The following is a 10,065-nucleotide window of genomic DNA, read 5'->3' on the forward strand; positions in this document are numbered from 1 at the left end:
TTGGGTCCGTAGGATATATTTGCCACAGTTTAGATTTCTAGTGAGTGAGTCCAAAAAAATCTTTTAATAAAATTGTAATCATAAATCCACTCTTAGTGCACCTACTGTACAGCAAAAATTTGGCATCGGCATACCATTAATGATTATTATCATCATTATTTTCTACATTACAATTGAGTTCATATATGAGTCATATTGGCCGACATCTTAACATATAAAACAGCATCCGGCAAAAAGACGCACACGTGCCCTTGATGAGAATAACAACAGAACAACCACCACTCAGTCTTCGTTCGGAAGTCAATGAAGAAGGTTCTGTTGTCGCTTGTTTCAATTATTTTTAATTTTAGCAATGCATTAACGCACACGCTGTTTGTGGAGAGAGCGAGAGAGAGTCGTATGCGTGAGGCCGCAAACAATGCGTTTGTATTGGTGCCGATTTCCTGATAATACCAGGGATGGAAAATTCAGTATAATAGTACTTTTTTCAGTACCATTTCACTATAAAAAGTACCGAAGTACCCCCGCGGCTAATTCAGTACCATTTCACATACTCTAGTCCCACAGGATGAAAAATGTTATGTGAAACTAAAAATGCAAAATTCACACTTTGCTTCCAAGATTAAAATTGTTATATATGCAAAGTATATGTATGTACCTTCATATTGGTAATATACCAAAATATGAATCTATATTGATCATTTTCTTAGTGGAGCTATTCCACCCATTGAGAAACCGAAATACCAAGATGCATTCACTAAATACTTCGTATCGTAGTACCTTCCAATCTAAGATGTTGCAATATCTCTTCTATGGGTACATTAGTTCTGGCAAACTATCGACAGTCCGACTATTGCTTTGATGCGGACGTGAAACAAAGTTAACATCGGCCAACATGACGTGTTTTTGGGCTATCTGTTACGAATTATTTAAAAAAATAATTTTATTAGAGTTCAATATAAACGATTTACGACAGCAACCAAAAGGATAGTTTGCCAGCACTAGGCTATATTAAAACAACACCCACAATTGTCTATAGGAATGTTATCTAGGCGTTTATACCGGACAATTTGTCTTCAAATACAACTCTGATTTACTAACACATACATACATTTGTCGGCTGTCTCCCACCTGTCCATCAATTTTTCACGGACAGCCGGGTTAACAAATTTTTGAAATTTTTTGTATAAATGTGTGAGATAATAATTGAAATGTGTTAAAAACAAAAGAACATGAAATCGACGATTTTTATTCATAATTTTACAACTGGTTTTGCAGTTGTCTGGACGCCTACGTCACACAGGCAAATTTTGGGTTTTTGATAATCAATACATGTACTCAACTGTCCTGTCATGTGTAAACGCAGGGTTAATACCCATATCGAATGCAAAATATCTAATTTCAGTTATTTCGATGGGATAATGAGGCTATACCTTTAAAATGCCGAAAATCGAATGGTACCGTTTTGTGGTGGCTTTATCAGAACGGGGACCTGCACTGTCAAATGGGAGTTTTGTAACCCCGACGAATACTAATTACCAAATTTCAAAAATTTTGGTATGATAATATGGGTTAAACCTTCAAAATCGAAAAATTGTCAGGAAGCGGTAAAGTCTCCGACGAATATTTTGATGATACAAAGTTACTTATGCCCTCCAGGAAGGTATAAAAATATATACGATTTTGCAAAATTTTTCAGATTTCATGATATAACCCTTTTTGTTGTTTTTTTTTTGCTGAGTAAACATTTTTAATTTAAAAAAGTACCTTTTCAATGAAAAAGGTACCATATTAATACTTTTTGGAATTTTTAATTTTCCATCCCTGTCTGATATAAAAGAGCTTTGTAAGTGAATGAGTTACTGACAGATCATCGCCCAGACGAAACGACTAAAGCTAGAAACTTGAATTTTTGAGTGTGGGTTGCTGTTGGTGTGTATGGGTGAGATAAGGCTGGGTTTTTGGAAATTCGGCCTAGAAGGGTACGAAAAGTAGTAAAAGGCACTAAATATGGTACCCTCGTATTAGGCAAACGGGAAGAGCTGAATTCTGAAAAAGTACTAAATGGTACTAAATTTGGTACAATTTGGAGTTGGGTAAACGGATAGAGCTGCAAACCTGAAATTTGGAATTAGGATTACTGGTTAAGTGCAGGATTGAGATATTGAATGAGCTATGGAAATTCGTACTTATGTGTACGAAAAGTACTGAAGTGTACTAAATTTTGGATTTTGATAAACTGATAGAGGTGGAATCCTGAAATTTGGAATAATTGTTAATGTTGGAGTATAGGATTGAGGTAGTTTTGGAAATTCGTACTTTTGTGTACGAAAAGTACTAAATGGTACTAAATTTGGTGTTGGGTGAACGGATGGAGCTGGAAACTTGAAATTTGGAATTAGGACTACTGTTGAAGGGTTGGATTGAGATGTGTAGGTATATTTTGAGATGTTAAGGTATATTTGGGAAATCGTACTTAAAATATACTAAATTTGGTATTATTTGGATTTGATTGAACGGATGGAGATGGAATTTTAAAATTAGGAAATGCGATTACTGTTGGAGTATAGGATTGAGTTAGTTTTGGAAATTCGTACTTATTGTGTACGAAAATTACTAAATGGTACTAATTTCGTTTTGGCTTAACGGGTAGAGTTGGGATCCTGAAATTTTTAATTACGATTACTGAAGGAGTGTAGGATTGAGATATTTTTTGAATTTCATACTTATGTGTACGAAAATTACTAAGTGGTACTAAATTTGGTACAATTTGAATTTGGGTGAAGAGATATAGCTTGAAATTTAGAATTATGATTACGGTTGAGATATGGAGGTATGTTTGGGAATTTGTACTTAAAAGGTACTTAAGATTATGATTGAATTCTGAAATTTGGAAATACGATTACTGTTGGAGCACAGGATTGAGGTAGTTTTTGAAATTCGCACTTATTGTGTACGAAAAGTACTAAATGGAATTAATTTCGTTTTTGGTGAACGGATAGAGAAACTTAATATTACTGTTTAAGTATAGGATTGAGCGGTGGAGACAGCTTTGGAAAATCGGACTTATGTGTACGGAAAGTACTAAATTGGCTACAATTTCGATTAGGGTGAACGGATAGAGCTGAAAACCTGAAATTTGGAATTAAGATTACTGTTGAAGTGTAGGATAGAGATATGGAGGTGGTTTGGGAAATTCGTTCTTATGTGTACGAAAACTACTAAATGGTACTAAATTTGGATTTTGGTGAATGGATAGAGACTGAATCGTGAAATTACACTGACCAAAAAAGACCTAGTGTAACATATTTTACTAACACATAGATACATTTGTCGGCTGTCTTCCAGTTGTCCATCATTTTTTCACAGACAGTCGGGTTAACAAATTTTTATAATTTATGTGAAAAAGAAGTGAGATGATAATTCGAATGTGCTAAAACAAAAGAATATGTACAAAAATAAAATATGTGAATGGAAAACGAAAAGAAATCGATGATTTTCATAAATAATTTTACAACTGTTTTTGCAGTTGTCTGGACAAGGCAAGTTTTGGGTTTTTGACAATCAATACATGAACTCAACTGTCCTGTCATGTGTAAACGCATGGTAAGCAACGATATTTGACAAACCTTTTTAAAGAACATCCGGAAAATTGAGTGACATTGAGTTTATTTGTATATTATTCCCTTTCCGCATACGAAGTAGCGGGCATTTTGCTAGTAATAAAATATATGGTCACCTATTTTATGCTACACATTTTTTCATTTCTGAGTAAAATTTTAAACTGTTTTAAATTTTTCTAGAAATGTATAGTATTATAGAAACTATTACAGAGAATAATTTAACTGATTGCCCAAAATATTTGAAAATATCAAAATAATGAAAATTTTAGGCTTTTTCATTAATTTTCTGCATATTTGATGTCAAGTTTTATGTTGTTTTAATTGTAATTTTAGGTTAACTGTAGCCTTACTGAGTTTAGAACAATACGTTCTTTATTGTGTTTAAATTTTCTATGTTCCACCACAGTGATGTCCATTAAGATTATTTTCAACTGGGCTCCTGCTACAAATGCTACTTCGAAAAAGTTTCCGAGATATAGCCGTATTTTGCACTATCTCTGCTAAAATGTCAGCATAGAAATCCACAATGATTATATTTAGGGTAAAATTGGGTGTACTTTAATAAGAAGTACTTCCAATAAATGTACATTTCTAGAAATGTTCCTACTTTGGCGAAGACACAAAAAAAACTGATCGAAAACCGATTCATGTTCCTCATCATTTCAGCAATACATCCTCAGCCTGTGTTAATTGATACTTTCAACTAGATATAGATCGAATACCGGCTACACAACCAAAATCCTTTCCCCCAAAAATTATGTATTTTGAACATATTCAGAATTTTGTGGACCTTTTTTGTCGTATAATTATCGATAAATTATCAGTTATATTGCGGAGAAGTTACCTGAAGGAATGGACCAGACCGACATAGTTAATTGCAACAGATTTTGCCCCACAGTAATTTCAGTTGGTCACCTTATAATTTAGAGCTTTTGTACCATTATGTCTGGAAATATGGACTTGTTTAGGAAAAACATAATATGTAGTACCATCGGTTAAAATTTCCAAAGGCTCCTCGAACATACATTTAACCTCATTTAAACAAAATTGTTGAAGTTTTGCGATCGAGGAACCCTAAAAAGCGGAACGTTACGTCCTATTTTCGGGCATAAGCTATGTTTGAACAAAATATTACAAAGTTTGGGCCAAATCGGTTGCTCCGTTCATGAAATATCGCGCGTATCATTATAGCGAAAATGTTTGTGCGGAAGGTACCGGAAGGAGTGGACTGATAAGCACCATCTTCGCACTTTATCTAAGATTCGGAGAAATAATACGATATTCAAAGTTTGTACCAACGATTATCCGATTCAAAAGTTGTCGTTCGCACCAGCCACTACACATGGTGGCCGTAGGGTTTTACAACTTTTGGGCAAATTTCTCTGGATATATGGACTTGCCCGCGAAAAAACAAAACGTTTCGAGAGAAGTCTTAAACTGCACTTTCTGAATTTTTTGAAATCCTGTGTGTAAGGTACATGAAGGATTGGACTGATATGGTCCAACTTCGAACTTGATCTAAGTTTGGATCAAATTTTAGTTGATCCGTTCGAGAGTTCTCGAGTTCTCCAGCCAGACGGACATCGTTAAATCGATTCCAAGTTATTTGAAACGGATTTCCTCCAAAAATACTTGAGGAATAAGAACATTATTTCGATGAGGCACATTTTTTATACCATCCACCATAGGATGGGGGTATATTAAGTTTGTCATTCCGTTTGTAACTACATAATACTACATATATATAGTATATATATTCTTGATCAGCGTGCAATTATACATCGATGCAGCCATGTCCGTCTGTCTGTCCGTCAGTGGAAATCACTCTAGCATCCGAACGGATTGAAGTAGGTGGATGAAATTTTGGTAAAATCTATTATATGTATGTAGGACTTTTGGTATTGAAAGCGGGCTATGTAGGTCCACGTTTTCGTATTTATTCCGTATTCCGTTTTAGGGAAATTTTAGTATATTTGTCCCATTTGACCACCGAATTGGTTGTAATTTGGTATTTTTTGTCTCCAGAGGATAAAAAATATTTTTACCAAATTTTGTTTATATAGGTCCACGTTTTGGTATAGCCCCCATATATGTGTAGTACGCGTCATTTTAATATATTTTGAATGTCTTAGTCCCATTTGACCACAGAATCGGTTGTAAGTTTGTATTTTGTGTTTCCACAGGCTAAGAAATATTTCTACCATAAAATGTTTATCGAGGTCCAGGTTTTGATATAGACCCCATAGGACGATATCTCCCGATTTTCGGCATTTTGAAGTTTATAGCCTCAATATTCCACCGTAATGGCTGAAATTTGGTGTTTAGTCGTCGTTGGATGCATAAAACTTTCCCCCGGAAATTTGTAGGTATAGGTCCACGTCTTCATATAGGCCCGATAGAACGGTACCTCCCGATTTTCGGTATTTTGAAGGTTGTGGACTTAATATTCCACCGAAATGGCTGAAATTTGGTGGTTAGTCTTCACTTGGGGTATAAAACATTCTATATGAAATTTGTCGGTATGGTATTTTCGAAAGTTTTCGGTATTTTTGAAAGTTTTAGCTATACTATACTATCAAAATGCCTGAAATTTGATACTTCGTCCTGTTTTGGGATACAAAACTTTCTCCCAGAAATTTATCTGTATCGGTCCACGCTTTAATGTACACCCCATGGAACGGTACATCCAAATTTTCGGTGGTTTGGAGGGTTTAGCCTCATTATAACACCGAAATGGCTAAAATTTGGTACATAGTCTTCGTTGTGGGTATAAAACTTTCCACCTGAAATTAGTCGGTATAGGTCAACGTCTTCATATAGCTCCCATAGAACGTCACCGCCCGATTGTCCGTATTTTGAAGGTTTTAGCCTCATTATTCTACCGAAGTGACTGAAATTTGGTATTTACCGCCTGTTCATGTATGTCGCACGGAAACCTGTACGAAAGGAAAGCAGTCACTCGCTTCCGTCTAAAAATGCGTTCATGTATTTCGCAAACTATCGTGCGACTGCCGTTACGTATCCTATGCGAAATACTACTAATTTGAATGTACATTTGTACAACTATGTTCCATAAATGAGAGCCAAATGAGAAATGAAAACAAAATACACATATACATACAAATATTGGAATATGTGTGATTTGTTTTGTTTGAAAAATAAAATGTGTCGGTATTTTGAATTATTTTATTTAATTGATTTCTTCAAAATAATGAATGAAAGCGCCATTGAATCGTATCTGTAAAATTTTTATTTTGTTTCAAGAATGTGTTGCATAAATTTGTTTTAAGATTTTCGGTGTAATTCGCGAGTTTACGTTCTACTCGGCAGCTACAAAGCAAGTGAGTGATTTTGACATTCTCTTTCTATAAGAGACAGTCCTTTCGAAATACATAAACCCAAATTTAATGGAAAAGTGTACGTTTACGTCACCGACGTAGCCCGCAATGATTTTCATTCCTATAGGATATTAGCTTATCTTACACATTTTTTTAATTTTTGAGTAAAATGATAAACTGTTTTAAATTTTTAAAGAAATATGTAAAGTATTTGGAGGAAGTATTACGGAGAATTATTTAACTACATTGGTGTACATTATTGTCCAACATATTTGAAAGTATAAAAATAAGGAACACGTTAGGCTTTTTGAGCAATTTTCTACATAGTTGTTTTTAAGTTTTAAGGTGTTGTTTAAGCGTTTAATCGTAATTTTAGGCTGACTTTAAGTGTTACTGAGCTCAGAACAAGACGTTTATTTGTATTTATTGAACGTTTGCAGCATATTATGTCCAATACATTGGCTTAAAAACAACATCTGGAAAAAATTTCTTCCGATCTTTTGCTTTTGAAATTTTTGATAAGACCAATAAAAGATCGTTGCTTAATCTTTGTGGTTTTACACTTTTGTATAGAGTCTCTAACACGTTCTTGTAATCAACTATTTTGAACATCATAACAATTACAAATTCTTTATTATGTTTGAAATTTGCAAAAAAAAACTATGTCAACTTTTTTTATGATATAATTTCTGTTCCAACGCAGTGTCGTCCGTTGAGATTGTTTGAAAGTGGTTTCTTGCTACAAATTAGTAAATGTCTATGTTTTGTTCGACCTTTCGAATGTTAATAAGATCATGGTTATTGAGATTGAGGTCAATGTTTATATTTTATTTATTTCATATTATATCTAATATTTCGAAATTACATTGAATTTCATCTTCAGGGATTTTTCTGTCGATTACTCTTTGAGTTGTATTTTGGGAAGTAATTTCAATGGATGCACATTTCTACGAATGTTCCTTTTGCCTTCTTCGGCAAAGGACATTGTGACGACAAAAAAAGCTTATCGAAACAGATTCGTCTTCGTCAAAATCTCAACAAGTATCAGTCGTCTTTGCGGACGGGAATATACCCTGAGCCTGTGTGAACTGAAACTTTCAACTATGGACAGATCGAATAGCGGCTACACAACCAAAATCCTTTAACCCAAAGCTATCTATTAGGAGATTTTCAGAATATTTTCAAAATATGAATTTTATCATTGACCACAAGTGCTGCTGTGGAGGTACCCGAAGAAATGGACCGGACCGACATAGTTCATTTCGGAAGTCGATCTTATTTTTGGAGTCATTCCTCTTAGAAGATATTGCGTCCAGCAGTCATTTTAGTTCGTCACGTATAATTTTCAGTTTTTTCAGGAAATATGGACTTACCCACGAAAAACATAATACCGCTCTAAACGCAAGGAATACCTTCAGTAAAAATTTCTAAGGATCCTCGCACAGACCTTAAACTACATTAAACAACTGTTTTGATGGTTTGTGAGGGATGTACACAGTATGGTCCATTTTCAAGCTAAAACTAAGTCTGGACAAAGTATTACTAAATCCAAAGTTTGGACCAAATCTGTTGCTCCGTTCAAGAAAAATCGCATATACCACTTTCACTAAAATTCTTGATATTTGGGGGAAAAGCACCATCTTCGAACTTTATATAAGACTCGCAGAAATATTGTGATAAACAAAGTTTGGACCAACGCAGTATCCGGTTCGAACGATGTCGTGCGCACCAGCAACTACACATGATGGCCGTAGGTGTTCTTTACAGCTTTCGGGCCATTTTCTCTGGAAGTATTGACTTGCCCCTGAAAAAACTATAGTACTATAGTAATAGGGGCCCCGAGAACACTTGTTGCAAAAAAGCAAAGCCTTTCCAGAGAGGTATTTTTATTTATTAATTTATTTATTTCATATTTCTACTTATACTAAATTATTAGCATAAAGGAAGTGAAGCCATGACTACTGAGGTCTTAAGCTTACACAGATATATTTACTAGTTATCCAGAGACGTCTTAAACTGCACTTCTCTGAAAATTTTTGAAATACTCTGTGGAAGGTTACCGAAAGAGTGGATCGATTGTCGATCGAAATTGATCAACATTTTGACAAAATATCACGAAGGCCAAATTTTGGACCGAATCGGTTGATATGTTCGAGAATTACGTGTTTTCCAGGCTGCCACCCAGACCGACGAACATAGCTAAGTCGACTCCAAGTGTTCTGAAATAGATTTCCTCCAAAAACACTTTGGCCCTTAAACCATTATTTCGATGAGGACTAATATGCTGTTTATATTAGAGCTTTTTGCAGGGTTAACATTCTTTATGAGGATTTGTTTGAAATATAAACAATGGAATTGACATTTAAAACCCAGTCGGTTTGTTAAATCCGGTTATATATAAACGGGGTATAAAGGTTGAGAGTATAAAAAATGTAGATTTGAAAAAAATTGTGTTTGTGGATTTTTGCTAAAAGAACGAAAAAGTTTGCCTCCAAAGAGGCAGTTAAATGATATGTACAAGTGATTTGGAAGTGCATCAAATTAAGCATTTTCACTCATGATTTTTACAAGGGAGTGACCCGGGAAAGAGGCACTCCATTGCACCGCATTTTAACTGACCCTTTGGCATTGCATTTTAACTGAACCTTTGGCACTGCATTTTAACTGACCCTTTGGCATTGCATTTTAACTGAACCTTTGGGGTAGAATAGGAGGCAGTCCAGAGCACGTGTTTTGAATAACAAAATAAAATGCATTTATTATTTGTGTAAAACAAAAATATTAATAACTTTATTAAATTAACACGAATTATAAAAATTATCTATTGAATTCAATCACAAACATGTGCGTTTCCTCCGCTCTTCATTTAATCCAAGCTTATGTGCTTTTGCTTCATCTGCTAAATGGGTTTGATATTATCTTCCCATCACCAGTTAAGATTTCGACATGTACTCCAACAGCACTCCATTGTATGTATACATGTATAGAACTTGGATTGAGCGCCAGAATTTTAGTTTAAAAGAATTCAAGACTGTTTATCAGAGTTTTCCTAATTCCTGATCAATTTCAAGAGGAAATCAGAATTTCTATAAGAGAAGTCCGAC

At 34.6% G+C, this 10,065-nt stretch overlaps 1 protein-coding gene across 1 annotated transcript in view; it reads left to right on the forward strand.

Annotated features, from left to right (window-relative positions):
• The window catches only part of LOC141389158 (uncharacterized), a 185,251-nt gene that overhangs the window by 118,976 nt on the left and 56,210 nt on the right, over nt 1–10,065 (forward strand). The window lies entirely within an intron of this gene.

Source organism: Musca autumnalis, unplaced genomic scaffold (assembly GCF_047663935.1).
Source record: "Musca autumnalis isolate F117 unplaced genomic scaffold, ASM4766393v1 scaffold_1, whole genome shotgun sequence".
Taxonomy (NCBI): Eukaryota; Metazoa; Arthropoda; class Insecta; order Diptera; family Muscidae; genus Musca; species Musca autumnalis.